We start from the raw sequence: 8,081 nt of genomic DNA, 5'->3' as shown, positions 1-8,081 counted from the left end.
TCATAGAGACAATTAATCATTATGCTTAGCAATTTAGTTTACACATCAAAAATTAGAAAAAAGGGGACAGACTTAAACGAATAGAGGATGAATTATTTTGACCCTCAGACCCTGACCATTAGTATAACGATGCATGAAGAGGTCAGGATCAACAAGTTTCTGAACAATTGGATGTTCTTCGAGGCTCAAAAGCTTGCAAACACCTGACCAGCGTAATATCATAACCTTGTAATATGATTTTTTACTGGGCGGTGGAAGAAGGGAATGAGAGAACTACCAAGTGAGAAGACGAGGGAGGCAAATGCAAAATGAAGAATTCTAATTTATTTTTGTCACCATCCATTGTATTTATAGGTAGGGAATGTGAGAATTATAAATTAATAATATCAAATTCATTTTTCAATTACCTCTTAATCAAATATGATTTCTTAATTAATAATATTCGTTTCCTTTTTCAATTTGTCAATAATGATTATTACCAATTATAATTAATAGATATTATTTAATTTTCATATAAAATGTTCTTACCAATTAAGCTTTACTAATTATTTTACTAATAAATTATGTAATTAAATATTAGCAAAAGTTTGAGGGGGGAAAATTTGGAAGGAAGATGTTACTTTTATATATGGTATAGAGTATAGATAGATATAGAAGTATAGATATATAGATTATATAGATATAGATTATTAGCATATATATATATATATATATATATATGATTGACATTCGTAATTTATTTTATCTCAGCCAGAATTTGTAATTCGTGTATATTTTTTTTAAGACAATGTTCGTGTATATATAAATATTACCAATTTTTATTGCACGTAAATTATGCTATTACATGTATAAGTGACATTAATATGATATTATTTGCTATGATTTAATGAACAAATTAATTTATAATTAATAGATATTATTTTGTAATTTTCAATTCCAATAGTATGTTATATTCTTGATTTAATTTTCAATTACAATAATATCTCATATTCTTGATTTAATTTTCTACTAATAAATGATGATTTTATGGATGTGATCATCGTGTATATTTTTTAAGACAATTTTCGTGTATATATAAATATTACCAATTTTTTATTGCACGTACATTACTGCTATTACCGTGTATAAGTGACATTAATATGCTAATATATGTTATGATTTAATGAACAAATTAATTTAATAAAATAATATGATGTAAGCAAACAATTGTTTGAAAATAAAATATAATAAATATTTGATTTAATTTTACATGGCAATTGCCAATTACAATTATTAGATATTATTAGTATATATAATATAATATGATTGACATTCATTATTTTTGTATCTCAGCCAGAATATGAGTACATTTAGGTAAATATTACCAAAAATTGTAACAATCAAAACCACATTCTTATCTCATTAAAATTATTCTATCACAATAATTACCATAATTACTAATAACCTATTATAACCAATTATAATTATAATTAATATTATTCTATCATTAATATTATTCTATAATAATTATAATTAATATTATTAATATTTAATATTATTATTATTATAATTACCATATTACTAAAATATTCATACTTTTGGGCGGGAAAATTCTAGAGGAGGATAATGCTTTTATATATAGTATAGATCAGACACATAAAATAATACGAGAGTATTTAATATGATGTCCGACTGAATGGGTTGACTTGATGACCAAGGTCCTCTGATTTTATTTTAGATTTGTTTAAATTCATAAATTAAAAGCACTGAATGTTACGGAGTATTTAATATGATGACCCATAAACCCATTGAATGGGTTGACTTGATGACCAAGACTTTGGTCATGGTGAACTCTGATATTTTAGAGTAATTCTACATATACTTTCAAATTATAATCTTATTTTATACTTCTTATGATTTGGTATGTTTTAATTGCTCAATTTAGTAGGGGTAATGATGTTTATCCATTTATTTTGGTTCTTCTTCCAATCAAATTTGAACATAAGTGGGAGTAAAAATTGGGAATAAGATTTTGAGAATACATCTAGTATTTTCCAATATTTTATAGCATACTTTATAGAAAATCAATAATAGGTAATTTGAAGAAAATAAAGTGTTATTACATGATAGAATTACATATAACTAATACTTTTGGGTCACACTTATGTGAGACCGTCTCACGGATCTTAGATTTGTGAGACGGGTCGGATCTTTTGTTATATGGATCAATCACATGATACCCACAACCTCACGCTGCTTCTCTTTCTGTTTCTGCCACATGCGATTTCTTCTTCCTTCGACCGCATCTTCTGCCACCCTTTCCTCCCACCTCATTGATCTTCCAAGCTCGTCCTCCTCCCATCTCCTCCGACCTCATCAATCTCCTGCCTCCAACTCCTCCTACCTCATCCTCCGGCTCCATCTCATTTGAGTTTCTCGTCCTCCCATCTCCTCCGCCTCCTCATACCATGTTCCTGTAACAATTATGAAAGTGATGAAACAAATCATTTCCACCAACATTATTTTCATCGTCTTCAATTCCTCATTAGTAATAATGATGACCAACTAAAATGGGATGTGGAGGTGACATTAAAACTCATCTCATTTATCCTCATAATACAAATGTAAATTTTTATTAGATTTTATAAATTATAGTAAACTCATTCATATTGTAAATAAAGAAATTTGAATAATATATATTTGGTTATACAAAATTCATGTTACAATGTGTATCAATATGGGGTGTGGGTACAAGCTCTGGATATATGGTCCTCTGATTTTTCAATTGATGTCTTGAATGCTCCATTGAAGGGCCTCCGGGTTTCTAGTGGCTTGATCTTCAGAGAAGAACTTATATATGCTTGTTCTTCTGAAGGGCCTCCGGGTTCAAATGGCTTAATCTTCTTCAATGTGGGTTTTGGAGCAACATTTGGCATAATCTTTATGAAGGAGCTTTTACATTTAGGATTATTTTATTGACACTAATTCTATGATTTTTCCTAGGATGATTACATAGAAATGATAGGTCATATTTATAGCTGTAGGATAAAGAGTTTGGATAGGTTCAAACTCTTTTGATATTATCTAATTAACAAATTAGATAATATCAATATTATCCAAATACAAATAAATATACTAATATTAAAAAAATAACAATATTTAGCAAATTTTCAGTGTCAACACATATGCATAAATTTTTATTACATTTTACATTTAGACTGTAAAGTATTGTGTTTAAGGTTTAAAGTATTAAATATATCTACCTTAAATTGTGTAGTAGATTAGTGCTATGAAGTATTACATTTAGACTATAAAGTATTCTATTTAAGACTTAAAGTATTAAATATATCTAGCTAACACTGTGTACTAGATTAATTAGTGCTATGAAGTATTACATTTGGGCTATAAAGTATATATATTGTGTTTAAGGCTTAAAGTATTAAATATATCTACCTTAAATTGCGTACTAGATTACTACTATGAAGTATTACATTTAGACTATAAAGTATTGTTTTTAAGGCTTAAAGTATTAAATATACTCACCTTATACTGTATACTAGATTTGAGCTATGAAGTATTACATTTAGGGTATAAAGTATTGTGTTTAAGGTTTAAAGTATTAATTATATCTCCCTTAAATTGTGTATTAGATTTAAGTTATAAAGTATTACATTTAGTCTATAAAGTATTTTGTTTAAGGCTTAAAGTATTAAATATATTTACCTTAAACTATGTACTAGATTAGTGCTATGAAGTATTACATTTAGACTATAAAGTTTTGTTTTTAAGGCTTAAAGTATTAAATATATTCACCTTAAACTGTATGCTAGATTTGAGTTATGAAATATTACATTTAGACAATAAAGTATTGTGTTTAAGGCTTAAAGTATTAAATATATCTACCTTAAATTATTTACTAGATTACTGCTATGAAGTATTACATTTAGACTATAAAGTATTGTTTGTAAGGTTTAAAGTATTAAATATATCTACCTTAAACTGTAAACTAGATTTGTGTTATGAAATATTACATTTAGGCTATAAAGTATTAAATATATTTAATTACCTTAAACTGTGTACTAGATTATTTCTATGAAGTATTACATTTAGACTATAAAGTATTGTTTTTAAGGCTTAAAGTATTAAATATATTCACCTTAAACTGTATACTAGATTTGAGTTTATGAAATATTACATTTAGGCTATAAAGTATTGTGTTTAAGGTTTAAAGTATTAAATATATATACCTTAAAGTGTGTACTAGATTAGTGCTATGAAATATTACATTTAGACTATGTATTGTGTTTAAGGCTTAAAAGTATTAAATATATCTACCTTAAACTGTATACTATAATAGAGCTATGAAGTATTACATTATTTAGGCTATAAAGTATTGTTTTAAAGGGTTAAAGTATTAAATATATCTAACTTAAACTGTGTACTAGATTAGTGGTATGAAGTATTATAATTAGATTATAAAGTATTGTACTGCGTTTAATGCTTATAGGTATTAAATATATTTACCTATAAACTTTTTATTAGATTTGTGCTATGAAGTATTAAATTTATGTTATAAAGTAGGGTATTTAAGCCTTAAAGTGTTAATTATACATTTAGAGCAACAACTTGTTGAAAAATCACATCCTTGTTTGATTCTTCTTCTTGATACACAAATAATCTTCCGATCTTTATATGACAAGCTACGGCTTGTGCAAGTCTATCTACAACAAGCTTAAGAATGAGGGAAAAAAGGTTTTGTATTTTGGAATAAAAAATATTACAATGGGAGTAGAAGATGAAATCGAGTACAAACTGGTGAAATTCATTTGGCAGTAGCTCGTAACCAGCAGCAGGCCGGGTATGGGTGAGAGAGAGAGAGTGCGCAGTAGCAGTAGAGGCAGCTTTTCAACATCTTCATCTGACCTTGCAACTAGTAGCAGAGGTTATTGAGCCTGTTGAGCTGCGCATTAGAGATCTGTTAATTACACAGTGATAATGCTAGCTTCTTCATCATCAACACCGCCACCTTCTTTACTGCTAAAGCTCTTTTTCCTCTTCTTCCGCCAAGTATAATTTAGATGAGGATGAGATAGGATTCGGAGCAGCGATGGTGATGCAGGCAGAGGAGCAGCTCGGAGGACGAGGTCGTAGGATGCGGAAAGCGTGAGAATGGAGAAGAATTGTGTGCCAAAGAAACAGAGAGAGAAACAAATCTATGAGATATATATTAAGTGCTGATCGCAGATTCTCAGGCTTCATTTCTCCCTTTAGCTCTATCTCTCTCATTTTCTCTCACTAGATCCCTCTTCAGTAGGCTTTTTGCCAAGAAGGAGATGCGCATTCTGTTGGTTGGTCTTGATGCAACTGGTAAGACAACCATATTGTACAAGCTCAAGTTGGGAGAGATTGTGACTATCATCCCTACCATTGGTTTCAATATGGAGACTATTGAATACAAGAACATCAGCTTCACAGTTTGGGATGTTGGTGTCCAGGACAAGATCATCCATTATGGAGGCACTATTTCCAGAACATGCAAGGTGTCATCTTTGTTGTTGATAGCAATGATAGAGATTTTATTGTGGACGCAAGAGATGAATTGCACAGGATGTTGAATGATGATGAGCTCCGTGATGTTGTGTTGCTTGTATTTGCTAACAAACAAGATCTTCAAAATGCAAGGAATGCTACTGAACTACGCGCTAGTTGACCCATATTATTAAAAACCCGACCCGTCTCACGGATTGAGACCCGTGAGACGGTCTCACACAAGTTTTTGCCAATACTTTTTAAAGCAGTTTATTACCAAAATGGTCCATCAACTATTGTGAAATTACCAATTTGGTCATCGATAAATTTTTGTGCCCAATTAAGTCCCTCGACTTTGAAAAATTTAACCAATTTGATCCTCCGTTTATTTTGCCGTTAAACATCTGTTAAATCAAGACCAAATTGGTAATTTTTCTATAGTCAAGTGACCATTTCGAATTTTTAACGGCAAAATAAACGGAGGACCAAATTGGTTAAAATTTTCAAAGTCGATGGACTTAATTGGGCACGAAAAATTGTTAAGGATTAAATTGGTAATTTTACAATAGTCGAGGGACCATTTCAGTAATAAACTCTTTTTAAAGTATTAAATATAATACTTTGAGTTAATATTCAATATAGTCCTTGACTATAGTGTTATTGCAAAAATTAGCATTACCTTTTTTAATACAGATGGAGTAGTTTAAAATATTATGAATTTTTGTAACGAGGTTACCTAACCTTTACTTAGTTTATATATACTTTCTCAGTCCATGAACTTGGAATAGCAATTAAGACATTGAACTATTTAGGAATATCAATTAAGCCACAAACTCGAATAAGCTCCAAATTCATCCATGAACTAGAAAAAAAGAACAATTAACATTTTTAGCAGGTTAACAACAAGTTTATGCTTATTGGGATGCCATGTGTATTTTTTTATTATTTTTTTAATTTTATTATCATCCGATTAATACGCCTCCAATCAGCCCTCCTCTCTTGCCTTTCGCAGATGACCCGACGACCAGTCCGTGTCCGTCAGAAGAGTACGACGTCGTACCAGCCTGCCTTGATGTATACTCTCGCCTTCGCCGATCCGATACTTCGATCTCTCATTTCCACCTAAAAATTCAAGGTTTATCTGCTGGCGAATCACCATTTTTCCCGAGATAATCATCTCAGAGAAAATTCTGATTACAGAGATTTATCAAGTTGCCTTCTATTCTGTCTACTGTTTTCGTTGCAATTCTATTGATTTAGTGTGTTGAGGGGTTTCTCAGTGTTGGAAACCTTCTAGGGTTTCATTTTTTCATTTTTTTTTAATTTTTTGCTGAAATTGTTACTTTGCTTGTATGTGCATGTGCATTTCAGCGGGAGGAAGTTGTGATTGAGAGGAAACTAGTATTAGGTTTAGGATTTTGTGAAGTAGTTCTACATGTCCTCCCAATTCACACTCCCACTTTCTACTCCATATGATTTGGCATGCTTTGATTGATCAATTTAATAGGGGGCTAGGACTTTTGTTCATTCCTTTTTTTTCATCCTCCAATCAAATTTGAACACAATTGGGAGTATAAATTTAGGAGTACATCTAGTATTTTTGTTTGTGAAGAGGATGGTGGTGTGACAATGGCGAGGCTATTTATGCTTAGTAGGATAAAATAAAAACATTACATTCTGATCGGCATAAACTTGTTAACTTGCTAAAAATGTTAATTGTTTTTTTTTTTAAGTTAATTCCATTTTTGGTCCTAGATTTATTAGGTGACAATCCACTTTTAGTCCTTTTTTATTAGAACATCCGCATTTGGTCATAGTATTATCGTGACATGACCAATTTTAGTCCTCCAACAACAAAATCGTTGAAATATCGTTAAATACAAAGACATTTCAATCTTTTCTATACAAAGTATGTTGAACCGCTATATTTTTTATGTTTATTTTTTTTGAAAGCATTCATAATTGAAGACCGAAATATCCTTGTATTTAACGATATTTAAATTGATTTGTTGATAAAGGACCAAAAATGGTCATGCCACAATAATAATAGGACCAAAAGTGGATGTTCTAATAAAAAAAGACTAAAAGTGGATTGTCACCTATAAATCTAGGACCAAAAATGAAATTAACTCTTTTTTTTTTAAGTTCATAGATGAACTTGGATCTTATTTGAGTTCGGTATTTTAATTGTTATCTCATCACAAATAATTCAATGACCTATTTGTACTTTTTCCTTAAAAATTATTAGAACTTACTTAGTAATGAAAAACAACAAACATGGTTATCTATAAAATTAGAAATAAATGATACTATAAATGCAATTAATACTTTCAAATGAACAAATTAGCATATGGACAAAAGAAAAGAAAAGATGAGTCGTAACATAGCATAGCTGATAAGTCAATTTTGGCTGATTTGACTAAGTTTGGTTGGTTTGACTGGTTAATATGTTATTTAAGTGTTTAGTAAAATGATTTATTGTGTAACTTATTGGGGGCAATAAGTCAAAATCTGAAAAGCTAAGAAGAGTAGAGTTTTTGGTTAGTGATTAGCCTTAATTATGAAATAACCAT

General features: G+C 29.9%; 1 pseudogene; it reads left to right on the top strand.

The window, feature by feature from the left end:
• Positions 1 to 5,086: 5,086 nt before the first annotated feature.
• Positions 5,087 to 5,689, top strand: LOC116012918 (annotated as a pseudogene).
• The last annotated feature ends 2,392 nt before the right edge of the window (positions 5,690 to 8,081 follow it).

This window comes from Ipomoea triloba, chromosome 3, assembly GCF_003576645.1.
Source record: "Ipomoea triloba cultivar NCNSP0323 chromosome 3, ASM357664v1".
Classification (NCBI taxonomy): domain Eukaryota; kingdom Viridiplantae; phylum Streptophyta; class Magnoliopsida; order Solanales; family Convolvulaceae; genus Ipomoea; species Ipomoea triloba.
This window is presented reverse-complemented; position numbering and strand designations above follow the sequence as displayed.